A 16,019-nucleotide genomic window follows, 5' to 3' on the forward strand; every position below is an offset into this window, starting at 1 on the left:
TAAGCCGTTCTTGCTATGTCCTAAGTTCATTTGTATTAGTTCATTTATTGTCAGGTTTTAATTGAATTATTGAGCTTCTTTGTGAATAAAAGTCTGTGTGAGGGGAGATACTGTGCTGACAAAATCTGCTGAAAGCTGAGATTTGTGATGTATGCCATAGTCTTGAGAGTTCTTCGACTGGGGGTGTTTTGGAAAAGCAGCTGTTGAACAAAAAAGTAAATGAAACTTCAGCATTTGTCAACTCTTGTCTGTCATAATTCAGAGATGGATAGTGCATTATTATTTAGAACATTGAGAGTTCCTTTTAACAATTAATATTGTTTTGTGCTGACTGTATTTTTGTTACTGTTCATTCCCTGCATTCATGGGTTTTTTTTGCAAGGTAGTGTGTGGCCTAAAATAGGAAGCTTTTCTTTTCAGCAATCTGCAAACTGATGAAGCAGTCAAAGAAAATGTAGCGCAATCATTTTTGTAGAAAATACTGAAGGAAAGTTACATCCTCAGTCTCTGTCAAAAAACCAGTGTCTGTTTTTTCCTTTGCATTAAAAGACATTACAAGGTGATAGGAGACATTACTGCTCCTTTAATACAAATGCTGTTGAAAAGTACTGGTGAGCTTCCTCCTAGGATCTGCTTTCTCCACTTGGCATTCAGAGATGCTGCACCAACCAGTTTATTTCAAAGGCCTGCACAACACAAAACATACAGCCAAACATACCACAAATTGATATGAAAGTGAGGATCTGTAGAGTAGAAGTTACAGTTACAGGCATTGTTTCTACTTTAACTCAGGAAAGAAATAGCTTCTCATAATTTCTGAAAATATTTAGGGAAAGGTGCCGGGTTAGTAACCGAGAAAAAAAAATAGTTTCCTGTCCTTCAGTTGGGAGATACAGTAAAATATTTTTGTTGCCGAAAGTGGAAAATTTTTCTTGCAAAGTAAATAGCAGCAGAAGTAAAACAAAAGACTATGAAAAGGGATGTTTTTCCAATAGGTTTTCAGGGTGAAAAAATGGAAATAAATATGGAAATATTTCTAACCAAGACTTATCTGCCTTACCTTCTGATTCTCTATTCACTGAGGAAAAGTAGGTTTTCTTTTTTATTTAATTCAAATTCTTAAGATTCCAATTAAAATTCTTTGAGCAGAAACATATATATAATATATTTAAACTGTGGGAGGACTTAGAATGCAGACTGTTAGGCATCTCTTAGATGGCCAAGGAATTGCAATTAAAAGGTATGAGAAATAATTTAGTCTGCATTGGGGAAGTCCACAAGAGCAGTTTTTATAAATTCCTATAAAACACAGGAGGCTTTATGTGCAATTTTATGAAGATTCAAACTGGAAGCTAAGCTAGTTAAATAATCTACATTTAGAGCATCCAAAAAGACACTGCTGCAAAGCTTTATATTACTCCTCAGTGTTCATCGGTGCTTTCAGATGTTTAGCTGGATCTGTCAAAAGTGCAGTACAGTTCAGCTCCCATCTACAGTTATAATCTCAAGGGAGATTTTCAAGACAGTCCTTGGTATAAGCAGTGAGATGAAGGAATAAAAAAAATTTTTGAGAATAAAGCAACTTTAGAAGAATCTTCAGATGTTTTCCTTTATCAATCCCAAATCACTCATGGTAAACATAAGGAATTCTCATTTGGGGTAGAAAGAGTTCTGCGTCGAGAAGCAAAGCTTTAGTCAGTAGTTGAGCTGAACTATATAAAAGCAGCTCTGTTTTACAGTTTTAGGCAATAAACTGCTTGGAATATCTTGTCTGCTACTTGAGCTCACCTAGTATCAAACTAAAGCTAAAATATCTAAATTTGGAGTATTGGTTTCCTACCCAAGTAACAGGCTACTTAGCAGATTTCCTTATCTGAAAGTAAAATCATAATTTTGAAATATCTTTGGGTTTGAAAGATGAAATTTAAGGATGCTGAAGGGCCAATGACAACAGGATTCTAACTGTAAGAGAGTGAGAGTTCATGAAATGTTGATACTTTACTTGGATGAAATATACAGAACTGAGCTCCAGATTTTGTGATACGTCAGTTAAAATGAATGTAGTGTTTTAGTCCCTTGCTGTATTTTTTTGTTGGTTCTCAGCTGTCCTAGAACCTTATTTATTTGAATACATCTAACTGTGAAAAAAAAAATCTGATAAAAGCCATCCCAATTTGATTATGTCATAGTTTTAGCAATGAATCTGTCACTGTGTCCATCTGAATTGTGGTAAGATTTTTCTTGTATTTGTTTTCTGCTAGACATAGCTTTCTAGGTAGTTATTTATGTGAGTTTCAAAAATGTAATTTGCTTGCTAGGGAACACCGTGGTCTAGCAAAATGATTTTCTGGTCAGGATTCTCATGAAACCATACTGGATAGACATAGGAGTTGGGAAGTTATTTCCCTCCCTCATTCTCCAATCTGTGGAAAAGAAAAAGCACAGCAGAAATTATATTTGATAAAAACATGGTCTGCTTAGGTGGATTGTTAAGGCTTCCTTAATAAAATTTTAAAAAGCAATAAAAGAATAAGCAGATTGGACCACTCAGGCAAATGGAAACAAGCTTTTTTTGGTAGTTTTTAATAAAAAATATAAAATTAAGAGAGGTAGACTGGGAAAGAAAATGAAAAGAATTTCTTAAACGACTAGTCCTAAAAATAAGTAAGCAAAGAATATTAACCATCTGTACAGATCTTGCAATGTTTTTCATGTAGCAGGCACTTCTGTAATATTTTGTAAACCGTTTTGATCTTCCAGAAATTCCCATCTACATAAAATCCTCATTATCTTCATTTGTGGTTTATCCTCCTCTACCCCTCCTCCACTTTCCTCTTAGTGAATGTATAACACACAGGATAAATCCCCTTCAAAAAGCTTTTGTTTACTGACTCAAAAAGTTGTTACAACCCCAGACTCATTCTGCAATTGTAAACCATTTTAAAATTTGTGCCTTTCCCCCCCTTCATATGAGTTGTTTTTAAGAATTATACTGTAACAAAACATGATAAATTAATTTCTGACCTAGTAATGAGAGATCTGAAATAGATTGGAGGAACCAGTTCCCAGTTACAATAAAAAATGGTACTTTGGCTGTGGAGAAGATTTCTTCCAGCATATCAGCTGTGTAAAGCAGTCCCAGTGTGAATAATGTTTCATAAGACATTGAAGAAATTCACTTAGTTTTCGGGGAAAAAAACATGTTTCAAAGTCCATTAATCTCTGAAACACGAGACATTTATTATGTTCTTTTCTAATGCTGTTTTTTGGCTTTTAGTCTTCTAACTGGTGCAGTATAGCCAGATTTCATAAGCCATCCAGTCAGACCAGTCCAAGGCCTATGGGAGGCATGGAAGTCTATCAGGTATGGTTTAGCCAGTTGTGAGGCAGAATTCAGCATTGACATAAACAGAATTTAAGTTTGATAGGGGTGTAAACAGAGATGTTTGTCTTTTGGTGATGTTTAAAGGCATTTTATAACTTCCTTTAAAGTTGCTTTGTCTTATATAACCTTTAATTTTGAAACTCAGCCTTGGTATATAAACATACATCTAATGTATGTGTGCTCCTGAGAGGAAAAAAAAGCAAACAATAAATCAAATCTAGGTTTTGCACATCATATAATCTATCATCTTTGGTTTATACAAGCATATGCTCCCTACTTTCGAGGGACCTTGTCAGGGAGGGCAAGGTTCAAAGCACCCTATTTGAGAAAGCAAGAGTTTCCTAAGCCATGCACATCTGTTCTTGAAGTACTTCTGTAATATGCAACCATGAATGACCTTCTCTAAGTTCATATTTTAAAGGGAAACCTAGGACGATGTGGACACTGTTGTGATCGTACAGTTATTACAGCGTGTTGTATCCAGTTTGATCAGTGGAAATTTTAACAATTATTTCAGTCAGAGCAGAATTTGGCTATTATTTTACAAAGTCTTATAGCACAGATGGAAGAAGTGATTTATTTATTGGCACAGACTTTCTAGAAATAACTGTAAGAGAGAGCCTTGTAACATAAACATAGCATCACATAATGAAATCAATATTTATTTTTCTTAATTCTTACTCTTTATGAAATGTAAGCACTAGAAGACTTTTCAAGACTTGCTAGAGCCGTAGAATATCTGTAGTAAAGGCTGGAATAGTGGCAAAGGATTTTGTTTTCTCTTTGTCAAGGAGAATCAGTAAGATCTGATCTCCTCGGAGGTAGGAGGGAATGGGTGCAGTGAAAGGAATTGCCTTAATGCTCTCTTTGGCAGAAGAGGAGATGCATTTATTCAGTCTGATGTTCTGCTAAGGTGGAGGTGAAGGATAGTCTGGGAGAGCTCTTTTCTTGGCAGATGCTGCAGGAGCCATTCAGTCCACGGTGGTAGTGAGTAGCATGACCCTCAGGATGGGCCAGAGCAGCAGACGTGTCCTCTCTTAAATGGGGGCCACAGTCCACTGTTGACTTGTCTGTTTTCCCTCCTTTCTTCTGATGTCTTTTTGGGATGTGGGTCCCTTTTTTATCAGAAATAATTACTCAGTAGTGATTTATTGCTTGTGCCTTATATTTTTTATTCCCTTATTCTTACTAAGAGGAGAAGGGAGGGAAAGCAAAGCAAAGGCAAATATTATTTTCTTAACCTTAGAAAGATCAGGGAATTTTCTGAGGTTCAAAGAGGCTTTCTTCCCTCAGGTGGGCACTCATGGTGTTGTGAGTGAAGTAAGGGCTGTCAATGGCTGTCAATAAAGTAAAACAGATGAGACAGAGGGTAAAACCAGACTAGCAATTAATTGTGGTTAATTGGTATAATTCATTAGCTTGTTTCTGAAAGCAGTCAGAATATCTCCCTTGTGAGGGATGAGAGCAAGCTAGGAGCTAAATATTCTTTCACTGTAATTCTTTGTAAGAATTTTCTTAATGTTTCATGATACATGGACTAGAAAATATCCACTTATTATCAGAATAGTAGACATTTTATGTGTATACACAAAAACAAGTTGTTGCACTACTTTATGTCTTCATTCCTTCCCACCTGTCATTTGCCTGTCTTGGTTTCCTCTGACTATGAAATCTGGGGGGACTGAGCATTTGAAAAGGCTGTGCTGGATTCAAGTTTCATGACTCACTGGCAGCTGCAGCAATGGAGTTTTAGCAGTCTGTGTGTGGATAGGAGGAAACATCTCACTTTGGTCATGTGTTGGCAGAGCATGCTGCAGCCATGCAGTGTGGCCCCATTTACCAGCACAGGAGAAGAGCATGACTGTTGGAGCTGTGTTTACTCTTCAAACAGCTGATCTACATCTTCTGGATCAGGTAAAAAAAAGCCCCACAGGCTTGGTGGAAGCATCCCACAGGCTGGGCTGTGTTCTGCCATGTGACATGATACAGATAACAGAGCTCCAGTCTCTCTGGACTCTGTGATCTGACATAATGTTAATCAGCAAAGCTCTCATAGTGCTTTCCTAACAATCTTAATTTCCATAACATGGGCCTATTTATATCTGTGAGAGCTTATCTTAGTTTTCTTCCCTGTCAGTGATGTCATCCAAAATCCTAAAATCAGTGCTTTGTTTATTGTTGCCGGTGGAGAAATCTGTTTTCTATGAATTGCAGAAATGGAAAACAGATGATCAGAACTTCAGCACATTCATTCTCCCACATTAACTCTCCTGTATTTAAGGTAATAGTGCTTACATTGTCATCTTTCTCACTCTCCTCCAGTTTGAGGAAATTATAACTGTGGCAGTATACTCTGCAGGAAAAAGATAAGTATGTTCCATCCACTTTTCCTTTCCACCTATACTCACTCAAACATTGCCTTCCTTTGAGGTAGTTGAGTGTAGAAGTGTATAGTCTAATTTGTCTTGGGGCACAGGTCAGTCTTTTCAGCAGATATTTATTAAGGATCTTACATTTTTATAATGAAGCTAATCATAAGTCCAAATCTATATACCATAACAATGAGATGTTTTAACTGTATTGGTTCAGAAGGGAGATGACTCCCTGGTAGTATAATACATTCTCTAATGGGTTCAAGAAGTCCTGTGAGGCTCTGATCTGGCTACAGCCTAACAGATAGGTAGGTTTCTAACTTTCAGCTTTTAAGCCCAGCAGGCTGGCTTAATAGAAAAATGAGGAGATGGACTTTTAGGCATGATGTGGTAAACAGCATTAGCATTTTCTGGGTCTAGAATGTAAATTTTGCCAAACCGTGAAATCATACATACTGATTTTACAGAGGAGACTTTGGTTAACGGGGCACCAAGATAAAATCATTAAATCATTCGACATAGAATATGAGCTGGCATTTCAGAATTTGGGCAGTAAGGAAAGAAAAGATACATTTAGTACTGACGACACTTTTAGACTTAAAGGAAACATATTTTGTTTTATGTTTATTTTTAACATCAAAAAATTCCTCTATGGAAAGGTAGTTTGATCAGGGAGCACATGACAGAAGAGAAATTATTTAAATTTTAATTCAGATTGAATCCAATCCAAGTGATCAGCATCTGACTAGAATGAATGTCTGACATTTAGAGATAGTAGTTCATGTGACAGGAATTGATGATATAGTTCATTTTTCAATGAAGTAATTTTACATAAAGTAATACTTTCATTAATTGATTAATTTCAGAGAAGTTATAAAAAGTGAATTTTTTTTTGCTTATTAGCCCAGGAGAAGCTAATTTTCCCTGGCTATATATAAATGTGAGGTTTACATTAGTAGAATGGCAGAAAAGCCCATGACATGCTAAGGGTTTCATCAGTATCTAGTTTTCCAGAGAAACATTTAATGAGAAACAAGGGCCTACATATTATTTAGCCTGTTTTTAAGGAAATGAGACATAGATGACTGACTGGTGTTTCTCTAGTAACTTTTGTACGTGTTGTGCTATTTCTAACTCAAACTTGACGATGAATACAATTTCCCAAAATAAGTGCACCTGATCCCAGTAAGGAGGAGTGTTACCTCATGGTTACCTGTTGTGCTGGAAGCACACACACCTGTAGAATTGGCTACACCTTGTTGAGTTCTTAAGCAAGAGATATATGGGAGGTTATGGGGATACCTGGAGGGTAATTTACAGAGTATGGACATCATTTGTAGTTGCCTTGGGATCGTGGATAATTCTGTAGGGCAAGAGAAGGAGCTGGAATTCTTACTGAGGCAAGACAGATTGAAGAAGCTGCAGTGTTCATATATCTAAGGCTTCTTCAATCATCTGCTCATGCAGCAACTTATATTGCTCTGCGAGTATTTAAATAAATGCAAAGAAAATTTGTTAAGTATTTTCTGGTTTAGTATGCATAGGTGAATTGTTAAGCAAGATAGAAGCAGAAGTCAAATATAAAAGAGGATTTTTGCTTATTAGTACAGCTACAAGTACATATTCTTGTGTTTTGTAGGCAGGTACCTTTTCTTAATGGACGTGTCTTAACAGTATTTCACAAATAAAAATGAAGTGCTTTTAATGTATCATGCTTGTAGCAGCTCTTTTCAGTACCATGTGCAAAAAATTAAAACTAACAGCCAAATACTTAATTTTCTTTTTTTTTGCATACCATTTAAGCACTAATATGTTTATTCCTGAGGCTTGATACTTGTGGTGGTAGTAGTATTTTGAATATCACATCTGATTTTGTCACATAGAAACAAACCTTAAGGACTGCAGAATTATTAGTGCTTTTGTTTTCTAATTGGAGTTCTTAGGCTAAGTTATTTAGTATCCTGCTACCTGACAGAAATTTTAAGGCAATCCTTCTCCAGCTTCTACTAAGTTTTTTTGGTTGTTCCCAAGGAGTTAATACAATGCCCTTTCTCTTTTCATAAGTAGAGCTAAATCCAGATCTCTTTTTAGTTCTTGGGCATGCACTCACCAGCTGAAAAGCCTGTAATGAAGGATTGGATCATTTGTTTAATGGGTGTTCTGCATGATAGAAACAAGGGCAGATGCAGCTCCTTGCTCTTCCCAGTAAATCCAGGCCTGTGGAACATGCTTTGAAGTGGTGACAGTTTTATGTTCTTTGGAGTAGAAATTAATTACTCTTTCTAAACCAGATTAATTAGGGTTTAGAAGGTAATACAGGCTACCTCTGAAGCCCAGAAGTCAGGAATCAGAAAACTTAAATGATGTAGAACATGTAATTTTCTGCAATATTTCTTTATATTGATTCCAGTGATAATTAAATATGAACCTTTTGGCAGTTCTTGGAACATTTTTATCAAATTTTACAGTGATGGATTGAAGGTCTCCATGTCCAGAGGTGAACAGGGTTGTTAGCATAACTCAGCCTGAGCTGGTTGAATGCACTTTGCTAATATTATTCTCGAGGGTAAAAGATAGCTTTCCTTTTGTGTACTAGGAGAAATATATTACAGGTCTTTGACAACCCTAAATTTGAAGTCCCTTGATAAATTGTTTGAGCTTGGTTCACTCTGGCAAACCATTTAGATTTGATGCTTTTGGTTTCTGTAAATGCTTCTATTGCAGCTATTTTTTCAAACTGTCCCATTATCTTTCAGAGCAGATACAGTAGTGATACAATACATGAAAATGAGGGAGTCAGTAAACACGATTTTTTCCACTTCCTGATACATTTCATGTGAAATAGGAAAGCACTTTTCAAATCTAGCCCCTAAACTGGGCTAGTAATTGCTCTGGTCAATGGTGAAGAACGTCCTTGGTATTAAATACTGGACATACCATCCTAAGCTGAAATACTGGTACCTCATTGTAATGCCTAATTCTTTACAGATGTACCCTTATAATGATCTAGTGCACAGAGTGATCTCACGTGTGTGGCTGTTACTGCTTCTATATGAATGAGACTTGTTCACTGGAGGGAGTCTGGGTCATTTGTGGTTGTGACCAAACCCAGATAAGAGCTGTGTTGTGGTTTAACCCCTGCAGGCCACTAAGCACTGACAGCCTGGTGGGGGGGTAGAATCAGAAGAGTCCAAGTGAGAAAACTAGCAGGCTGAGATCAAGGCAGTTAATAGGTAAAGCAGAAGCTGTGCATGCGAGCAAAGCAAATCAAGGGATTCATTCACCATTTCCCATGGGCAGGCAGGTGTTCAGCCACCCCAGGAAAGCAGAGCTCCATCACAGGTAACAGTGACTGGAGCAGACAAACACCATCTCTCTCCAAACATCTCCCTCTTCTTCTCCTTCCCCCAGATCTATATACTGAGCACAGCACCACATGGTCTGGGATATCCCTGTGGTCACTTGGGGTCAGCTGTCCTGGCTGTGTCCCCTCACAACTCCTTGTGCAGCCTCCTCACTGGCAGGGTGAGGTAAGAAGCAGAAAAGGCCTTGACTCTGGGTAAGCTCTGCTTGGCAACAGCTGAAACAACCCTGTGTTATCAACACTGTTTTTGTCACAAATCCAAGACACAGCTCCATACCAGCTACTGTGAAGAAAATTGACTATCCCAGCCATAATCAGCACATGCTAGAACATGGACATCTCACAAAATCTTACGCATCTAGTGCTCAAAGTATAATGCATAAGAAGAATCTATGGCTGTCCAAACATGCTCATTGGCTCACTGAAATCCAATAACCAATAATCTAGTTTTGTCCTTCAATGAACTGGCAATTTAAAGATACACGAATGTCACCAAAGTCACAGCTTGAATATACTGCTTAACAATAAATAGCACAAAGTGAATTTCTTTATGCTGAGTATAGAATAAATTCACTAATTCCTGCAACATAGTGGTTACCATTTAAATATTCCCATATTTTTAGAAAAAATTATTTAATTGCCCAACTGTCAATAAGTGGTATGTAGGTAATAAGGGTAGCTATGAAATAGAGGATTTTCTTGGTTTTCTGATGTTTCTTCAGCATTAAAATAGTATAGAAATGAAGAGGCTAGCAGTTTAGAGTGATTCTAACTTGCTCTCTGCTAAGACATTTGGAATACTACATCTCACACCCAGAGGATATTACAAAGAAACTTAATGTTTTCTAGTGCTGTGGTATGTGGTAGGATGGTAATTTTCGTAACTAAAGTTTATGTTATCACATGGTTTCTGGAACAATACTAGCAAAACAAGCTTGAAGATTCTCTAGAACAAAGGGTGGTTTAATAAGAGGAAACTTAGTGTCTGTCAAAAAGCAAGCACCTTTGGCTTTTGTTTTATTGTTTTTTTAAACCTCTTTTTGTATTCATAGCAACAGAAATTCATACTTAAACTTAGCTTGCCACAGGCAGATCTTTTTGGCTTTGCCAGAAGCCATTTCTGTCTTGCATAAAGAATGGTTTATGAAGGAGGTTTTGAACAGAATGATATATTCTCCAATGGGTATCATCATTGCCTTAACGTGATTAGTTAGGGATTTCTTAATACGTGGAAGAGATCTCCTGCCATATTGTTTGGAATAGACAATATAATCTTCAAATGCAAATAGTTTATGTTATTTCAGTAGTACTTTAATATGTTGGAAATCCTCTTTGCAACGCTACAGCTAAATTAGTGGTAGAACGATAATAAAAAGTGAATGATTTGCTATTGAAAATAGAGGCAGCATCCGTGTGCTGTTTGTATAGGCTCAGTTTCTGAAGAAAGATTAAATAAGATCCTGGTCCTGCATGATTATTTATGTGAATAAAGTTCCTGATATGTAAATTTTTTCAAGATAAGAGCCTTTGTAATTTCCCAGGCAGGACCCTATCTGTCTCTTTGCTTTGTGATATGCCTCCAGTATGAATGAACTTAAAATACTCAATTTTAATTCCATGTGAAAGCAGTGACTTAAGCTTCAGCCCTGGGTTAAAATCAGAATAAACAGGAAGCAAGCATTGCAGAGGCTCTTGGCAAACTGAAGATTGTTCTCTTTTGCACTGTTGGGTTGACTGGTTTATAGCCTGGGATTGCAATGAGCTCATCTGTAGAAGGGTGAGACCTTGGATCTCCACTGCTCACTGATCTAGTTGCCCCTGTTTGCAGACCTGAATAGCTAATGGAACCCCCTGCAGCCAGTACAAGATGATATGTTGCTGTGATTAAACAAAGTAATTTTAAAAATTGTTTAATCTCACTGTAACTTGATGGTGGTAGCTGGAATTGTGTTTTTTCATGTCTTTGGTAGCAGCTCGGCTGAAGGCAGGCAGGGTTCTGGTACTCAGCCTGGAACTGCAGGGACTGTGCCTCTGTTACAGGGAAAGAGGAATGCTGAGTGATGTAAGGAGCTATGGTTTATCTTTAGCTATAGTCTTAACTTTCTAATCAAAATACAGCTATTATTTCAGTCCAGCTCTTTACAGTTATTGATACAGTTAATACACAGAATTTCTAGTATGTGTTCCATTCACTCATCCTTTCAGCATCCTTTGAGTCTGCAGCCTAGTGGTGTCCGTGCTTCTCAACGACATCTGGAGGGGCAAATGATGAGGTTACAATTGAGACACTGGTGCAAGGACGAGTGGCATGCTAATGGTAGGGGTCCCTTACTGCCTTCTCATAAATCCACTGAGGGACATTTTTACATGTTTTCTAGCACAGTCTGTTTACTTCCACTTTCTAAATTGATTCCCAGTTCTGGATCATACTTCTACTGTTTACTGCTCCTAAAACTGATTTAACCTGACTTACTCCTTTACACTTATATATTCTTATATATATATTATAATATAATATATATAATATAAATATAATATAACGACTTATATATTCTGGCTCATGCCTTTGGTATTTTCCTGTGTTGGTATTGTGCTACATTGGGAGTTTTTCTGGGGTTGTAGATAATTCTGTGATTTTTTCCATGACACTACAATTAATAGTTTATGAATGAGCTTTCTCAATATTTGGCTTCTGATGATTGGAAATTTTTTATACCAGTGCATACCTTCCTGTGAATGTGCCTGTTTTTCAGCTGAATCTAAGCCTGGCCTTCAACATGTGAGGTGGGTTAACATCTGAACTTAAGGAAGACTGGTGTGACTTCTACACAATAGTCCCAGAAAGAGCTAAGCTATGTCAGAAGTCCTTGCTGTTCTGAGTCAGAACTGAAATTTTAATGCAATTTATACCTTTAGAAATGCTTTGTTTAATGGTTTGTACCAAGATATTTTTGTGTGTGTGTGACAAACTAGCAAATTAATTTTTTAAGGATATTAATCTCTCTAGGTAGGCAATGGATTTGTGTATTTTTGAAACTTGGGATATCTAAGCTCATGACATGCACAAAAAAGAATGCATGGTTTTTTATTTATGCAGGATTCTGCATACTGTATTCCCAGCCAGAAGCCATTCCTAAGTAGATCACAGAGGTACAAATCTCTTTCTGATACAAACCAAGTAATCGTCTCTGAGCTTGGAAAAGTTCTTACTTTCTCTGTGTTTCTTGTCCATGGTTGGTGTTTTGCATTACATACTCGTCCTATAGTGTCATCACAGTGTATTCATATATGTGACAAGTACTACAAAAGGGCTTTTCTCTGAGTGGACGTTAATTTATAATGGCCTTTTTTTACCATTGCTGTGCACAGCCAGTGCCTGGTGCTGAACTGATGGGTTCTTCTGATTAGCAAAGTCTAAAAGTGGTGTTTTCAAGGTCTCCTTATGATTGCTTTGGCATTACTGAGTTCAGCAGTAATCTTTATCCATCACAGCTCTCCCTCTTGCTTCAAAGTGTGATTAAGGGTGAAGAAGTGAAGATGTTCTAAAATTCTGTGTGTTTTTCTATAAATTTTCATGTACAGAGGTTCATACAAATCACTTCATTATCTTTTACAGCCCACTGTGAATGGGAAAAGTGGGGCAAAAATGAAAAAAAATATTCTGCCTGTCTTCATTATGCTATGAGCTAAAATTATCAAATCATATTTTCATGACACCTGATGCAATATTATGAGTCCCTGTAAAATGAATACGATTGCTTTTCCAGCTAATTCAGGTACCAGTAGATAGAAATACTTTGACTTCAGTGCCATTGCTCAAATATGAAAGAGGAGCTTGATAGCTCCCAGAGCTGTCTGTGGAAGATGCTTATTTAGTCACCAGGAGTGAATCTTGCTGGAGCATCTCCTTCCCTTGCTGTGCCTTGGTATGTGGGCAGGGGAGCTGCTGAGCTGTGAGGACTAAATTTGCTGTAAATTTCTATGACCTGCTTTTTTTTCTTCTTACATTGCACAGCAGTCATAAACTTTAATTGAAATAAATAAATGCAAATCTTTTAACAACAAATGCGAAGTTTGGTGTAAAGGGATGACAGAAAATAATATAGAGAAAGTTACAGAAATACTATTGTTTAGTAGTGTTAGGAATTTTCACTGAATATGGTAGTAAATAGTTCTCATATCTTTGCTTTAAAAAATACATAATTACCCTAGAGAACTTGAATAAAAAAACAACATTATTAAAATGCTTACCATTTCAGAAAACTGTTCAGAACCTTGATGCTGGATTTTTTTCTATGATTTAATTTCTTTTGCAACCCAGCTAACCAATTTTGAAGCAAGCATGTAAACCTTTCTATTTAGACCTGAAAGAATGACAGAATCTATTGCATTATTCTGATGGTGTACTCAATAACTTGTTACTCCAAGAACTTCATACTCAAGATAAATGTCCTTCTTGAAAACCAATTTTTAGAGTTACTAAGACTTCTGACTATGAAAATTGTACTCAGCAAGGAAGTGAATAAAGAATAAAACTTGGGCATGGCAAAGTGAGTCTTCTTCTGTCTGTGGCTCTGTAAGAGTAGTAAAAATTATTAAAATTAGTTTTATCCACATATTCTCGGTAGTAGTTTACAAGGAGACAGAAATAATAAAGTTTTATAGGTGGGACATACCCTGATATTCTGTCCATGTCAGCAGCAGCAGAAGGATTACGCTTGGGTGTCTTAACAAGTACTCTAACTGACTTAGAAATAGGGAGAAGGGATGAGCCTGAAAGTACAGTCATCATCTTCTCTCAGCACAGTGAAAAGTAGTACAGTAAGTCAGAGTACAAGAGAAACGGAGTAACAAGCACACCTTGACTAAGCTACCTACAGAGTAATACAGCTTTAGAGACTGAATGCCTGGATTTTTTATGGAACTCAGAATTAGCAATTGAACTTTATGTATCTAAAATAATTCCATATCTTACATACTTAAATCATTGACCTTTTGGCTATTAACACAAATTAAAAATCCTATTTATAATAAGAATGAACTACAGTTACAAAAGGAAATACAGATAAAGGAGCAAGCTGAAAATCTGTTCCTTTCATGTAGCAAGCTTCTGAAGTGAGTTCTCTATTATACAATGGTTGGAGTTACTGTAGATATTTGAAGCATTGAAAATTGCAAGTAGTGCCACTGTAGTGTTGTTCCTACCTTTGGTCAGCTGATCAAGATGGATAGTGGATGTTACTCAAACTGCTAAACGAGGCAATTGAGATTTGGAGGTAGTTTGACAGCATCTACAGCTTTGAATCAGAAAAGAGTTGGTATGAATAAGTCATGCCCAAAGTTGTGTACATTTTTTTTCTGGAAGGGCATGCCAAAATTTGATGGATGGAGACAGATAAAAGGAGGGGTCAGAAGAAATACCACAGAGGGAAGAGTTATGTGTTAGCAAGAGCAGAAGTTTGGTGATAGTATGTATCTGAGCAGGCATCTCAGTGTAATTTACTTCAGGAGAGAGCTCTAGGATCAAGTGTTTCTGATAAGGTATTAATAACTTGGAAAAGCAGCTAAATCTTCACTCAAGCCAGTTTGTAAAGGTAGCCTATAATAGCTTTTTGTGACATAATCGGGAAAAATAAAACCACACAAGTTTACTCTGCTTTTGAAGTTTCATTTTAGAAGAATTTTATGAGTATGTCCTATCTTATACAAAAAAGTAACTGGAAACACATATTTATGGCTGCTTCAAACGTCTGAGAAAAGCCAGTTGTATGAGAATGTTCTGGAAATATGCATAAAAGATTCTAACATTTGGTAACTGAAAAACTGAGGATTGAGCAAACAACTGAACCCTGCTTTTATTCAATTCTAGATACTGCCTCTGGATCTGCAGTGAAACAGAATCTACCTTATTAGAGGTTGGTGGCTTTTATTTTTTCAGCTCTTGCATACAGGTTTAAAGTAATCTTTCTAAAAGGCTGAACCTTGGTGTCTTTGACTGATCTATTGACAAGCTGTTTTGTTGAATGTTTCTGTAGTACTGGACCCAAGGGATCTGTGTAATATAAGCAAATGACAGTAATTATTCATATTCATTGTTGGTTTGGGGTTTTTTTTGTGAAATGCCTCCTTGCATTTCTGTTTCATATACTACTTCAGTTAATTTTAACTTAACAAACAAATTAATGTAGATCAGACTTAAGTTTTAGTCATTCTTAGCTAACCTCTCTGACAAATAGCCCAAAAATCTCCACTTTTACTGTTTAATTCATTGTTACAGAGTCAAATATTTATCTGCATCTTTCATCCATTTCCAAACCACTATGATACGATTTTTTGTATATATGAGAGAATGTAGATTTTATGCTGGTTCATTAATATATATGTATTGTATAGTATGACGTGACAATTCAATGCTAATGAAATGACATACATTTTAGGAATTATTTCAGTCTTTGGGCCTTGTTTTATCATGTAATTTCTGGAGAGAGCTAACTCATCTGTTAAGCTGTTTTTATTCACATTCTATAAAACTGTTTTCTTCATTAACAAAGGTGTAAGTGCAGCTTATTCATAGTTATTTGTGATTCCAGTTGTCTGATTGGAGTTCTGGAAGTTTGGCAATGTTTTTCTATTTGGATTATGATTATTATATCATACCTTGCTGTTCCTACACAGTTGTGCTTAGGCTCTTAGTATGATTCACATACAAGTGAAGCTTCTTATCAGCCAGATCTGTTGGAACCATTAGCAATTCTCAAACGTGCAGCAAATGCACAGTGCTGCAAGTAGATGTTCGTAGGGCTTCTGCCCTCTGTGCTTACAAGGGCATCTTTTTTTCCATGGGACAAGTATTTATGAGACAAATCTTTCATTCCTGAAGCCCATTCCCTATCTGAGA

General features: G+C 36.7%; 1 protein-coding gene across 1 annotated transcript in view; it reads left to right on the top strand.

The window, feature by feature from the left end:
- The window catches only part of CNTN1 (contactin 1), a 216,047-nt gene that overhangs the window by 43,006 nt on the left and 157,022 nt on the right, over positions 1-16,019 (top strand). The window contains exon 2 of the mRNA XM_014871147.2: positions 14,991-15,036. The gene's annotated coding sequence lies outside the window, so the exon portion shown is untranslated. The remainder of the gene's footprint in view (positions 1-14,990; positions 15,037-16,019) is intronic.

This window comes from Sturnus vulgaris, chromosome 5 (genome assembly GCF_052056855.1).
Source record: "Sturnus vulgaris isolate bStuVul1 chromosome 5, bStuVul1.hap1, whole genome shotgun sequence".
Classification (NCBI taxonomy): Eukaryota; Metazoa; Chordata; class Aves; order Passeriformes; family Sturnidae; genus Sturnus; species Sturnus vulgaris.